The 14,241-nt window shown below is 31.4% G+C and overlaps 2 long non-coding RNA genes across 3 annotated transcripts; one reads left to right on the plus strand and one right to left on the minus strand.

Moving 5' to 3' along the window:
• Window positions 1–4,817: 4,817 nt before the first annotated feature.
• On the minus strand, window positions 4,818–5,366 carry LOC146952155 (uncharacterized). Its single transcript, XR_015014456.1, has 2 exons — window positions 5,234–5,366; window positions 4,818–5,128 (listed from the first exon to the last, which is right to left on the minus strand). It is a non-coding gene; the product is annotated as an uncharacterized LOC146952155 (long non-coding RNA).
• A 2,193-nt stretch (window positions 5,367–7,559) lies between these two features.
• Window positions 7,560–12,785, plus strand: LOC146952156 (uncharacterized). Of its 2 annotated transcripts, XR_015033992.1 has the most exons (6): window positions 7,560–7,817; window positions 8,068–8,111; window positions 8,228–8,300; window positions 9,699–9,742; window positions 9,859–9,931; window positions 12,385–12,785. It is a non-coding gene; the product is annotated as an uncharacterized LOC146952156 (long non-coding RNA). The 2 variants fall into 2 exon arrangements; XR_015033991.1 differs by having other exon boundaries at window positions 7,560–8,111.
• Window positions 12,786–14,241: the final 1,456 nt, after the last annotated feature.

Genomic DNA, 14,241 nt, shown 5'->3' on the forward strand with positions numbered 1-14,241 from the left:
TTCACTATGAGTAATATCTGATTACAAATGCTCAAGCACACAAGCAAGAGACTTCCTTTGCTCAAGCACACAAGCTAGAGACTTCCTTTGCTCAAGAACACAATCAAGAGACTTCCTGCTCAAGCACAACTGCAAGAGACTTCCTAACTAAACAAAATTACACAGAAAATTGTTTAAGGTTGAACACTTGATATACAATCAGAGGTGCTCACAATACAAATCAGATACAGACTCAATGAACTTAAGAATTTCTAAGATATGACTTTGAGACACAGAAATTCTAAGTGAATGCAGAACAATTTCAGCAGAGGTTTGGTACTTGTGAAAATCTTGTGAGTCTATCGTTTAGCGTTCTTGCATTACCAATTCTCTAGGTCTTCACTCCTTTATATAGAGGTGTGAAAGAGACGTTATGAAATTGCCAGCACTCCAAAGAGTCGTTGTTGAAGCTTGATCTTTCACCAATGATCTTTTGCCTGATTTGGTTGTTGTCCTATGAAGAACCAATTTGAAATCCATTCCTTATCCAAAGGAACATCTGTGCAGGCGAAGCTGTATTCTGGAGCTGTTTTCTTGTCTTGTAGCGTGGACACAAAACAGAGTAGTGGAGAACGTGGTTGTACAATTCGTACAAAGTACAATGTCAACGCTTTCGTCCAAAATGCAAGCACAAGCCTTCAAACACCTTTGAAATGACCGTTGCAAAATTCCACTAATCCTTTGTTTGTGTTTTCGAATCCAATGGACAGCTTTTGCATTGATAATTCTTCAATTCTTGAATCTTTTGCAAATCCAGTTGAGATTCAGCTTCTGGTGAAATAGCTTCTGATGAGGCAGCTTCTGATGATGCAGCTTCTGATGATATGACTTCTGCAGCTTCTGATGATGTGGCTTCTGGACCTCTTGTCTTCAGAAGCACTATTCTTCAGGAGTGGCTTACTTCAGGAGCGCTATTTCTTCAGGAGCAGCTTGACTTCAGGAGCGCTTTGCCTTCAGAATCATCTAAGCTTCATTTTCTTTTGCTCTTTATTTGCTCATTCAGAACCAATGATGATGTGACTTTATAATTATGGTCCTGTACACTTGAACAAATATTAGCTAGTCCAATTTACAATTTTTAATACCTTGTTATCATCAAAACTTTTTAAGGTTCATTGTTAAGCACATTTTGTTCCAACAAACTCACCTCCCTTCAACTTCATAAACGTTTCTAGTTGTCCAAAATGTATCATGATTCATGACCATGATTTTTTAATATTACATCGATGACTACAATTTAGTTGGTCTACGATAGACCTATTTTGAAGATTCCAAAACATACAAAGCCTAAAATGATTCTCATTTATTTTTCACCAACAATGTCATTTATTTGCCAAAGAAAAGTCACTTGTAACATTGTGGTTGACCAATGTCATTTTATTTGCCAAAGAAATGTCCTAGTTCAGGTTTATTATTGCTACCCTATTTGATGGGTATCACTTGGGTGACATAGAATTGGTCAACCAATGTTACAAGTCTCTCTCTCTCTCTCTCTCTCTCTCTCTCTCTCTCTCTCTCTCTCTCTCTCTCTCTCTCTCTCTCTCTCTCTCTCTCTCTCTCTCTCTCTCTCTCTCTCTCTCTCTCTCTCTCTCTCTCTCATAAGGATTGTGACGTTGTGATTGACTAATGTCACTAGTGTCACCAATTCTATATCTCCCAAGTGCTACCCCTATTTGATTGCTTTAGTTGTGCCTTGGGTTTAAAGGTCAATAAGTAAACCATTAAATTAGTTTCTCTTTTGTAAGCTATTCTCAGATTAGTATATGACTTTATTAATATTTCAAACTAGTCCATATCTTTTTCAAAAGTTTCTTAATTAGATCAATTTCTTTATGCTTGTGGCACATGACGAAAGACCTAAATGAGAAATTTTTGACAAAGACAAGACTAGTTTGAAATATTAATAGATTTAGAAACTAATTAGAGAGTAACTTATAATGACCGAGACTAGTTTGATGGTTAACTCAAAGATCAATATTGCCAATTCTAGCACCTTGTAAATCTTTGGCATCTGAAGCACCACATCTCCGAACAAATCTTGGAATTTTTTATTCTCAAAGGAAGAGCATCAGGAAGTGATTTTAATTTTATCATCCAGAAAATGCAAACAATTTCTGGTAGACTTGCTCTAGCTTCTTTAGTTTTTACTTCCATCACATTTAGAATGTTTGGCTCCCTCAAAGCATTTGTAACCAGTTTGACCAAACAGCCCGGAATTTCATATGGAAGAATGCTAACAACTTTGGAATTGATTTGGTGGGTTTTGCAAAACATTAGCTGTCCTAATAAAAAGATGGGTGCTCTCGACATTCATACAACTAGATATGCTAACTCACTACTCATTGGAAAAAGCTAGTTTTGGGACATACTTCAAGCCCTCATGTATGTTTTGGGTTAATATTCCATCCAAGAAATATGTGTCTAATGCCGTCTTTTTTCGCATTCGCACACTCCAGGTTCCTCTACTTGGAACTCCATTACCAAAGCAAAGAATGTGATTAAGAATGGTTTTGTTTGGCAAGCTGGTTGTGATTCATTGTCTTTCTAGTTTAGTCATTGGATTTCTTTTGATCCAACTTTATCGATGTTGCCTTATAGAAATTTGAAGCACTACGCCCTTTGCTTTTGTTGTGGAAATGACAAGGACACCTTCCTCCGTTGGTGTCCAAGATTAAAATCACTTAAGAAACCTTTGATTAAGTCTTGCATCACCTATCCCAATTTTTTCTCTACTCATGACAGTTGCATTTGGCTAAAAAACGGTATCTCTAGTTCTCAAATAAACCTCTTTGTTACGCATGACTAGTGGGCTTGGAGGATCAGTAATTCTACTTGCCGTTCAAATTAGATAGTAACGTTGAAAATAGTGTCTTTAAGAGAAATGAGAGAATGAATGGTTCATGCCTTCATGGCAATTTAATTTAGATGGTATCGTTGAAAATAGTGTTTTAAAAGTCCAAACATTTCACGATTATTAATAACTCTCATATTTTTTTACGAGTTAAATATGTTTTTAGTCCTTCTAAATATGTGAATTTTTCGTTTTAATCATTTTAAAAAATTTCTTTAACTTTTAGTACTTCAAAAGTTTTTCATCTTCACTTTTGGTCCCTCCTTTAAAGTAAACTCATATGTAGAATTCATATTTTTGAACAAAATTTTGCAGAAAAATTAATAATATTATAAGAATTTCTCCAAAAAAAAATTAGAATTTTTTAACAAAACATGAATTAAATATGAATTATATATTTTTTGCGGTTAAAAATTCGTATTTAATTTATATTTAGTTAAAAAATTCTAGAGTTTTTTTGGAGTGATTTTTTTTACAATATTCTACACAATTTTATTAAAAAAATACAAAATTTGACTTAAAAATAGGGACCAAAAGTAGTGATTGAAAATTTTATAGGGACTAAGAGTTGAAGAAATTTTTTAGAGGGCTAAACCAAAAAGTTAGTATATTTATAGAGATCTAAAATATATTTAACCATTATTTTCACATCCATGCCATTCATTTATTTAATTTGTCTATTTTACTGCACCCTCCAGTTAATATTATAAGCAAAAATCAACATTTTAAATCCATTCCTTAAATGATGTATGCGGTCTATAATAAAGACTACATACATCATTAATTGAATGAATCTCAAATGTAAATTATAAAAAATAAAAATAAAATAATACTCTCTCCGTTTCAAAAAAATTGTTTCAAAATGAATGTCACTTTCAGTTTCCAATGCTAATAACTTTCTATTTTCAATTGTACCCTTCAATTAATATTATATACACTATTTTCAATATATTATTTTTTCTTTAATGAAAAACAAACAAATAGTTGATTAGGATAATTTGGTAAAATAACATCTCTCTTTCTTTTAATTAATGCATTTCTTAATATGTGTGTAAAAACTTTAAACGACATTCATTTTAAAACGGAGGGAATATATACTTTGAAAGTCAAGATTAGTGTTATCCTTTGAAATTTACCACAATTTCATAACCAACTTGTAAAAGAAGTCGCACGGGTCACGTAACATTGTGATATTTAGATAAAAAAATCAATTATATTGTTGCTATTGTCAAATATTTAAAGATAAAAAATATTTAAAAATATTAAATAAAAATGTCAACAATAATATAATGTTCCGATTAAATCTATTATATATACAAAAACATATTAAATATTTGCATTGTGTTTGTGTCCGTTACAGTTTTTTTTTTTTACTTTTTATATGTGCGAAAACAAATTATTACTATCTCCGGCCCTATTTACAAGAGAAAATTGACTTTTTAGATACATTGAATAATGTATGTATCTAATCAAGAACCTAAACCAAATACATAAATTATTTAATGTATCTAAAAAGTAAATTGTCTCTTGTAAATAGGATCGGAGGGAGTATTAGTTAATATGAGGCATTAGACATGCTCTCGGCCTTACAATTGCCTCGTGACCTCCAATTGGTTAATATGAATTTCGAGACGGACTCTAAAACCGTAGTTGACCATATATACGGTAAGATGCAAAGCGTTTCTGATTATAGTGCAATTATCAATGATTGTAGACGTCTTATAACTTGTGATTTACCGAACTTTGATGTAAAGTTTATTAGAAGACAAGCCAATGAAGTAACCCATAGCTTAGCTAGAGATGCTCCATACTTTGCTAGTTTTCGCATCTTTATTAGAATTTCATCATGTATCTCTGACCTTATTATGAATGAATTGCATTCATTTTTCTTTTGTAAAAAAAAAGTGCGAAAACAAATTATTATTAGTTCATGCGTAACACACCCACTTTATTTATTAGTTGATCAATGATCATATTACACATTCGATGGTATTTTTTTTTGAAAGAAACACATTCGATGGTTGGAACCTTCCAATTATTTTAGTGACATAATAATAGTCGCAACTTAGGCACAACAATTACAATGACATGATTTGTCATCATGACATTTTCCAGTTGCATGTATATTTTTGCATTCAAACTTGCAAAACAATTTGCAAATCAAAACCTCCCATTTACGACAAAAATGAGGTCTGTAGACTAAACATTGTTTTGCCTCAGCCATCATCATCTGATTTCCTGCAACAAATTGTACAATTTAATCAAACACAAGCATGATTAGTCAAAGAATCGCTAACTAGTAAAATTTTGTACAAAACAAAACCCAAATATCATAATTCATACCAAAACTCGCTGATAAAACAAGTAAAAGAATGGAGAAACAAAAGAGGGTTTTCATGTTTTGATCTTGGAAAAATCGTTCAGCTTTCAAAGGTGAGATTGCACTTTCAAGAATAAGTTTTTTTTTTTTAAGCGTGGTATAAAGTATAAAAGTATTAGTTTCTTATATAGATACATACAAGTCAAAATATTTTCTCTCAAAAAAAAAAAGTCAAAATATTTAGTCAACATATTTTCCGATAATAACAACAGCTAAGTTATTCATGGCAAATGGTGGATAATATTTTTTACAAAATATTAACTATTAATGAGTTGACCAATTGATTAATTGTGTTGACCAATTGATTAATTGGAAGATATAATTCATTAAATTGAATTAATTATTATTATTTTCAGAATCATTTGAATTATTTTTTCTTTTTGAGGAACATTTTAATTAATTATTAAATATTGCATTATTAACATAATAATTTTTTTTTAAATTCTTTCAAGTAATATAAGCAAAAGTCTTGACCAACAAAAAATATATAGGCAAAAGTCAATATTTGGTCTGATTAACCAAACACATTTTTGTTTAAAAAAAAAAACACATTTTGACTTATACCAGAGGAATTAAAGGTTAAATAATATTATTTTTTTTTGAAAATATTAAAGGTTAAATAATATAGGTCAAATGCATCTAAAGGTCCTTTAAGTTTTTCGTTTTTCCCAAAGTGGTTATTTAAGTTTCAAAAGTCCCAAACAAGTCCTTTAAGTTTCAAAAGTCTCAAACAAGTCCTTTTAGTTTTTAAATCGTTTCAAACAAGTCCTTTTAGAGGATGATGATGATGATTCAGATGATAGCAACAACGAGCATTATTATCCACCATTTGCCATGTCTAAAAAGATGACTAATTTTAAGTGGGTGTTAGGAGCCAGATTTGGTACCAAAGATGAGTTCAAGGAAGCAATTACCAACTATGCTATCTATAATAGGACTTGTTTGAAACGATTCAAAAACTAAAAGGACTTGTTTGAGACTTTTGAAACTTAAAGGACAACTTTGGGATGCATTTGACCAATAATATAACATGCTATAGTTTGTAATTTTTTAATGTGTTAACTAGTGGGATACACGGACGACAAACTACTATTTTTTCTATTTTGATAAAAAAATAAAATATTCATTCATTCAAACCCCGACCACCCAAAAAAAATTGATAAAATACTTTGAGACATTATAACTTAAATTAAAAAATAATTTTTGGCTTCTTAACAAAATGTAAAATATATGTCGTACCCAGAACTTTCTTAGCCTTCTAAACATTTTTTTTGCGTATGGTTTGTTTTTTTTTTTTTTTTGACAAATAATAACGCAATTGATAAATGAGAAAGTAGAGACATCCAAATAACAGAAAACTTTTCTTCATTAAAATTTACTTGCAGGTTGCAGCACATGCAAACTACTTTGGCATGCTAAAAGACATGGTTGCTAAATTCTCTCTGTTCTATTTTTCCATTAAATAAATAACGGTTCAAATATATTTTCCTAAAACAGCAATAGAAAGAAGTGCATGTTATCCTCCACTCACTGACACTTTAATATATTATGCTATAAATTGTCCAAAGGAACCGACTGTCAACAAAAACATAACTGTCCCTTTACCTATAGAATGTGCTTAACTAAGAAAACTACCCTAGAATATTCCTGTTGTGTTTTGAGTAATAGCTACACATATTTTTATTTTTTTGACACAAATGAGTATATAGTTATTAACTAGTGATACATGCCAGGCTTTATACTATCTTTAGACAACATCACATAAGTTAGTGAAAGTGTAGATAAAAGTAACCATATTCTTCATCAATGTCATAATAGTGTAATACTTGGTGTGTGTGAATAAGTAAAATATAATGTCAGTAGATCAAAAAAATAAAACTTTTGAATATAGCACGAACTTTGCTTTATGTTTAAGGTTCTGCTTTTTCTATTTTCATCTCCGCACTGAATTCCACAAATTACTTTGTTATTAGAGGTGTAACAAGCAAAGCCAAATTGTTCATGAATAAAGCACATTTCTGGAAGAAAAAAATCCCTACAAATATACTCTTGATGATTAATTATGTACATAATATCTATCTTGAAAGATGAAAAATCATAGTTAAAAAAGTATACGTGCAACATGATGAAAATGCTTATAAATAGGTTAGGGCTAACCGTTTTTTTAATAGACAATGGTTAACGATGTTTTTTTTTTTTTGACAAATGGTTAACGATGTTAGTAGTTACATAAGTTTCTGAAAATTGAATTTGGGATTTCCTTCATTATACATACTAATGACATATCATACTATATATAAAAGTTGCCCCAAGCCATCATTTTAGCCCTAATTAAACCTAAACCCTAGAGAATAAAATTCCTGTTTTAACCCTAACCTAAACCTTAATTACGAAACAGCTATAGTAACAAATGAAGGAGAAAAAAAAGCCGCGAACAACAGAATAGAAACCAAATTATGAGAATAACCACATCTCTCTCTCTCTGTTATGCATGTTTTCTTCTCTCTCGCCCCCACTGCTCTCATATGCTTCTTCAATCGATCTCAGGTATCTTAGTTCATATACTCTTTCCTTTAATTAATCGATTCACTTTATTTTCGTGGTCGCACGCTACACTATATGGCTCGAATTTCATTTTTTGATTCTGTTTTCAGGGGTTTTGAGGGGATAAACATCATCTTTTGATAGTTTAGTAAAAATTTGATTTTGAGTTTGATTTTATATACCCAGAGACCTTTTTTTCCCTCATTTATTCTCTTCTGCTCATATCTAAATCACTCTTTTTTCTTTTGCCCAGATCTTCATTTATGACAAGTTACAAACTTAACTCCGAAGATACAGGTAATTCCATCACATTCTCCATGGTTCTTTTATTTTTGCTTTTGTCCCATTTCAGTTTATTTTTCATTTTTTGAACAATGAAATTAAACTTAATCTTATTCTTATTGTGTATGCAGAAATTTGTGCTTAAAGCGAACATATGGGATGGATGCAACCATAAAGTCAAGAAAATCTTGCAGAAAATTGATGGTATGCACCTATTAATATGATTTATTTACATCTTAAAAAACATATTATGCTTTCAATTGTTATTATCCGAAGTTAAACAAAACCAAACTGGAGTGTGCATCTGTTTCTTATATTGTAGGCTTTGTGAATCAGTTTTTCCACTTACTTTTGCCTCCCCCATCTGTTTGATATAATGCTTTTATGAACTGTCACCTATAATTTGGCTTATATTGTGATTTGTGTGTTTTGGCTGCAGTGATATAATGCTTTGATTTGTCTGTTTTGGAATCATGCCTCAGACAATCTCTAATATGTCCTTAGTTTGTTTATTGTTTGTTCTTTATAACTTCTCTCCACTGTTGAATCAACGTCGCCAAATGTTGTATCAAATTTGGCACTGATCTCATCCGTCAAGATTGTTGGAAAAACACTATAATTCTTTTATTCCTTCCTCTGTTTTTCTCTTTCGAAGTGCTCAAAGCGGCCGGCGGCGGCACCAATTGAAGGTTTATTGTTCCTTTCTTTTCTTCTAAAAAATTCTAAAAACTACATTTGGTGCTAATTTTTTTTTGACAGCATAATGTGGATGCACCGGTAAAAGAGGAATAAGACGTATATCAATGAAGAAAACAATTACTAAAAAGAGGTTTTATCAGTTGTTTCATAATTGTTTTTTAGCTTAGAACAACAATGATATGGGATGGTGCACTGCATTTTTGCGGTCTATTCTTTTTGTTTCTAAAATATATTTAATAAGGTTGCTTCAAGTTGAGCCCTAAAGCTTATAGTTAGTAAAGGTTCAGATAGCATATATTAATTACTCAAAATATAAAAGAAAATGTTCATCAGTAAGGATTATAATAAGAATATGGGAAGGAGTTGAGTTTAGTTCAGGGTTTTGGAGCAATCATACTATATATAAAAGTTGCCCCAAGCCATCATTTTAGCCCTAATTAAACCTAAACCCTAGAGAATAAAATTCCTGTTTTAACCCTAACCTAAACCTTAATTACGAAACAGCTATAGTAACAAATGAAGGAGAAAAAAAAGCCGCGAACAACAGAATAGAAACCAAATTATGAGAATAACCACATCTCTCTCTCTCTGTTATGCATGTTTTCTTCTCTCTCGCCCCCACTGCTCTCATATGCTTCTTCAATCGATCTCAGGTATCTTAGTTCATATACTCTTTCCTTTAATTAATCGATTCACTTTATTTTCGTGGTCGCACGCTACACTATATGGCTCGAATTTCATTTTTTGATTCTGTTTTCAGGGGTTTTGAGGGGATAAACATCATCTTTTGATAGTTTAGTAAAAATTTGATTTTGAGTTTGATTTTATATACCCAGAGACCTTTTTTTCCCTCATTTATTCTCTTCTGCTCATATCTAAATCACTCTTTTTTCTTTTGCCCAGATCTTCATTTATGACAAGTTACAAACTTAACTCCGAAGATACAGGTAATTCCATCACATTCTCCATGGTTCTTTTATTTTTGCTTTTGTCCCATTTCAGTTTATTTTTCATTTTTTGAACAATGAAATTAAACTTAATCTTATTCTTATTGTGTATGCAGAAATTTGTGCTTAAAGCGAACATATGGGATGGATGCAACCATAAAGTCAAGAAAATCTTGCAGAAAATTGATGGTATGCACCTATTAATATGATTTATTTACATCTTAAAAAACATATTATGCTTTCAATTGTTATTATCCGAAGTTAAACAAAACCAAACTGGAGTGTGCATCTGTTTCTTATATTGTAGGCTTTGTGAATCAGTTTTTCCACTTACTTTTGCCTCCCCCATCTGTTTGATATAATGCTTTTATGAACTGTCACCTATAATTTGGCTTATATTGTGATTTGTGTGTTTTGGCTGCAGTGATATAATGCTTTGATTTGTCTGTTTTGGAATCATGCCTCAGACAATCTCTAATATGTCCTTAGTTTGTTTATTGTTTGTTCTTTATAACTTCTCTCCACTGTTGAATCAACGTCGCCAAATGTTGTATCAAATTTGGCACTGATCTCATCCGTCAAGATTGTTGGAAAAACACTATAATTCTTTTATTCCTTCCTCTGTTTTTCTCTTTCGAAGTGCTCAAAGCGGCCGGCGGCGGCACCAATTGAAGGTTTATTGTTCCTTTCTTTTCTTCTAAAAAATTCTAAAAACTACATTTGGTGCTAATTTTTTTTTTTGACAGCATAATGTGGATGCACCGGTAAAAGAGGAATAAGACGTATATCAATGAAGAAAACAATTACTAAAAAGAGGTTTTATCAGTTGTTTCATAATTGTTTTTTAGCTTAGAACAACAATGATATGGGATGGTGCACTGCATTTTTGCGGTCTATTCTTTTTGTTTCTAAAATATATTCAATAAGGTTGCTTCAAGTTGAGCCCTAAAGCTTATAGTTAGTAAAGGTTCAGATAGCATATATTAATTACTCAAAATATAAAAGAAAATGTTCATCAGTAAGGATTATAATAAGAATATGGGAAGGAGTTGAGTTTAGTTCAGGGTTTTGGAGCAACTACTGTTTGTTTGAGGGCTGATGCATTTTTGTACTTTTCTGTTTCGGCTGCAAGTTTGTTTCAATTCTTTTATCGTCTGCTTGGATTTGTTTTCCATCTGTGTTTGTGCTGCTGTAGTTTTGTTTTGCAGGGTTATCAATTCAGGTTCATTGTTGAGGCTGTTTTGTTGTCCTGCTGCAGTTTCGTTTGACATTGATTTTTTAGCCAATTCATTTTGTTTCTAAAATAAATTTATTAAGGTTGCTTCAAGTTGAGCCCTAAAGCTTATAGTTAGTAAAGGTTCCCTTAGCATATATTACTCAAAATATAAAAAGAAAATGTTCATAGTAAGGATTAGAGATTTCAAACTTGATTTTGAATTATTTTCCCAGTTATGCAAGCAAGTGACTTTGAAATGCATTTAGTATCACCTTGCTTCTCTCATATCTACTCTAATTATTTTATATGATATGTGTAGTGGCCTTCATCTTTTGTTTAGTCTATTCAATTAATCTCTTTTGTTATATTTTTTTTTTTAATTATTGAGTTTGTTTTATCTTTCCATATATCATATATATATATATATGATGAACGCACATATCGTTAAGGGTTTAGAGGTCATTATGAAAGTGTGCGAATGTTGAATGAATGCCAAAAGGGTTTGGTTGTATATAGTCCCTTGCATATATAAAATATGTTTAGTATCCCTTTCGGTTGATAGCTTTTAATACTAATCAAGTTACCTTCTAAAAATTCTGAAATAAATATGGTTGAAGTGAAAGCAAAATTTCTTTGGTATCCCTTTTCTGGTTTAAGTGGAAACGTTAGTTTACTAATATTTTCATAGTTGAATGGCTGGGGCAAAATTCTGAAATAAATATGGTTGAAGTGAAAGCAAAATTTCTTTGGTATCCCTTTTGTGGTTGAAGTGGAAACGTTAGTTTACTAATATTTTCATACTTGAATGGCTGGGGCATATCACATATATTTCATACTTGAATGGCTGGGGCATATCACATATATTTTATATATCTGTTTTGGCATTTTATTGTTTCATCCCCCGTGATTTTGGCTTATAGTTACGTGTTTTTTCTTCAAAAAGTCTATGGTATGCATAGTTTGTTCCCTTTCAATGTGAGGGCAACCCTTTTTTCAGTTGATTCTTTAGTATGCCTTTTTAAGTTGATAGACTTTTATGCAACACTTTGATGTCCATGCGGTGTCCCTTTTAATTGTTTTGGTGGGAAAACATTCCTTGGCCTAACATGAGATGAGAGTATTATGAATTTGTTGTCGTTGGGCAAACGAATCTTATACATTTCTTTATGATTTGTTTGTCTTTGTTATATACTCAAGATTAAATATGGGTTCTGCCATGTAGTTTAATGATAGACTCACTTTTTTGTCAAATTCATCTTTGTGATCATAGTGATTTTGTATTAATTGTCATAATGTGGGCTGTGTGACCATAGTGCCTTTTAAAGGAAAATCTGGAGTAAGCTTGATTATGAGTTTGTATAGAGGGCTTGGTTTCTACTAATTGAGTTATTGAGGGAGTTTGTAACCTTTTGGTTTCATTGTGCAGTGAAGAAAAAATATGAAAAACATGAAGTTGTGCATGAAAGGTTGTTTTAAGTCATACGCTGGCACACTCTTGAATCCTTGCTGCAGTTATGCCTCTTGGTGTGTTGATAATGAAGTTGTGCAGCCTTCTTGAGCAATGCAACAACGGTTCTGTCATTTACTACTATTTCGGCTTGGTTTTGTACTTACTGATGTTTGAGTGATATGGCTGCTTAGTGTCACGTTGTAAAATTGATGTGGCATAGACATGTAATGATTATACTTTATTTGTTTTGTATTGTACCAATGTTTTTTTTTTTTGATTTGGGGAGTGAGGAGTCTTTAATTGGTGTAGTCTTGACTGAATGGTGTTACTCTATTAGAGTTGTTTTGTATTGAAGACTTTGTACCCGTTTTTTAAAATATATCATCTATTAAAATAAAATGTGATCTTAATAGGCTTAATTAAATGAGCAAGCAATAATATGACAGAAATTTTTCTTTTTAGTATTTGAAAAATAAAGTAATGCTTCAAATTGTTAGATACTACCAAAAAAAAAATTGTTAGATTTTTTTTTTTTGAAGTTTCAAATTGTTAGGTAAATACATGATAGTTTGCGTATTTAATACATGTATTTGAAGTATGTATTAAACTGGTAATCATTTTGCTTTATAGTGTTCCTTCAATACCGCGTCTTTTTTTTTAAATGATACATATTAACGGTTAGTTCTTACATTATTTTTTTTCTTCGTTCGGGTTTGAACGTAAAACATTCAACTACTTATTACTTAACTGAAATCAGTTGAGCTATGTAACCCCCAACTTCATTACACGTGTCTGATTAAAAATACTAATAATTTAAGATCTCAGACCCGTGCGTCGTGTGGGTTTGATGTGCATACTCATGAATTTTTGAACACGATTGTTGCTTCTGGAATTCCAAAAGGTTTACATTTCAAGGTTATCATTGACTCCATCAGACAAAAGAATCTCATTCAAGTTTCAACGAAGACAATTTCCATTGGTTGTTTCATTTGCTATGACTATGAATAAAAGTCAAGATAGTCGCTTAAACATGTTGGAGTCTATCTGCCTCAATCAATTTTCTCCCATGGGCAACTATACGTTGCCATGTCTAGAGTTACTAATAGGAAAGGCTTGAAGATATTGGTTCATGATGACGAGGGTGATGATACAAATGTAACATCAAATATGGTTTATAAAGAAATATACCAAAATGTACTTTAGTTGGTTCGTATTACAAAAAAACTTTGGATATCCTTATTAATGTGTTTTGTTATACTAATACTTTTATTTCAAATATGATGTGCTTGCTTTATTTATATTCTAACGTTTGTCAAGGATTACTTCACTATACATTGTCCAGTATTATTAGAGACCCGTGCGATAGCACGGGTCAAAAGTCTAGTATCCATTGAACGTTTAGATAATTCAAACAATAGAAGTTAAATTAAATAAAACCCTTATCATTCCCCTAAAAACACCTTGACCATTTTTTTTTTTGACGGAACAAACCCGGTCATATGTAAATATGCTTCTTTGCATACCATGAAAGGTACTCTTATCTGGATTTTTTAATTATGCGTAATGTTCCACTTGATTGAAGCCTTTGACTACACCAAAGAAGACAATTTTGAGTAAGCCATGGTATCAACACTAAGCAATATTCCATAGGTTTAACTAATTTTAAGATAATATTTTAAACAATTTGAACTAAATTTTCATTATTTTTATTTCAATTCAATATATCTTACACTTTTAATTGATTTTGTCTTCTTCTACATTGTTGTACCTATAATTTCCTCTCTTTTTTTCAAAAGCCAAAATTTCATGTGTGCCTATATTTTTAGCCCCAAA

The sequence above is a fragment of the Medicago sativa genome, chromosome 1, assembly GCF_051527215.1.
Source record: "Medicago sativa cultivar Bolivia chromosome 1, Bolivia_mono, whole genome shotgun sequence".
NCBI classification, from domain to species: domain Eukaryota; kingdom Viridiplantae; phylum Streptophyta; class Magnoliopsida; order Fabales; family Fabaceae; genus Medicago; species Medicago sativa.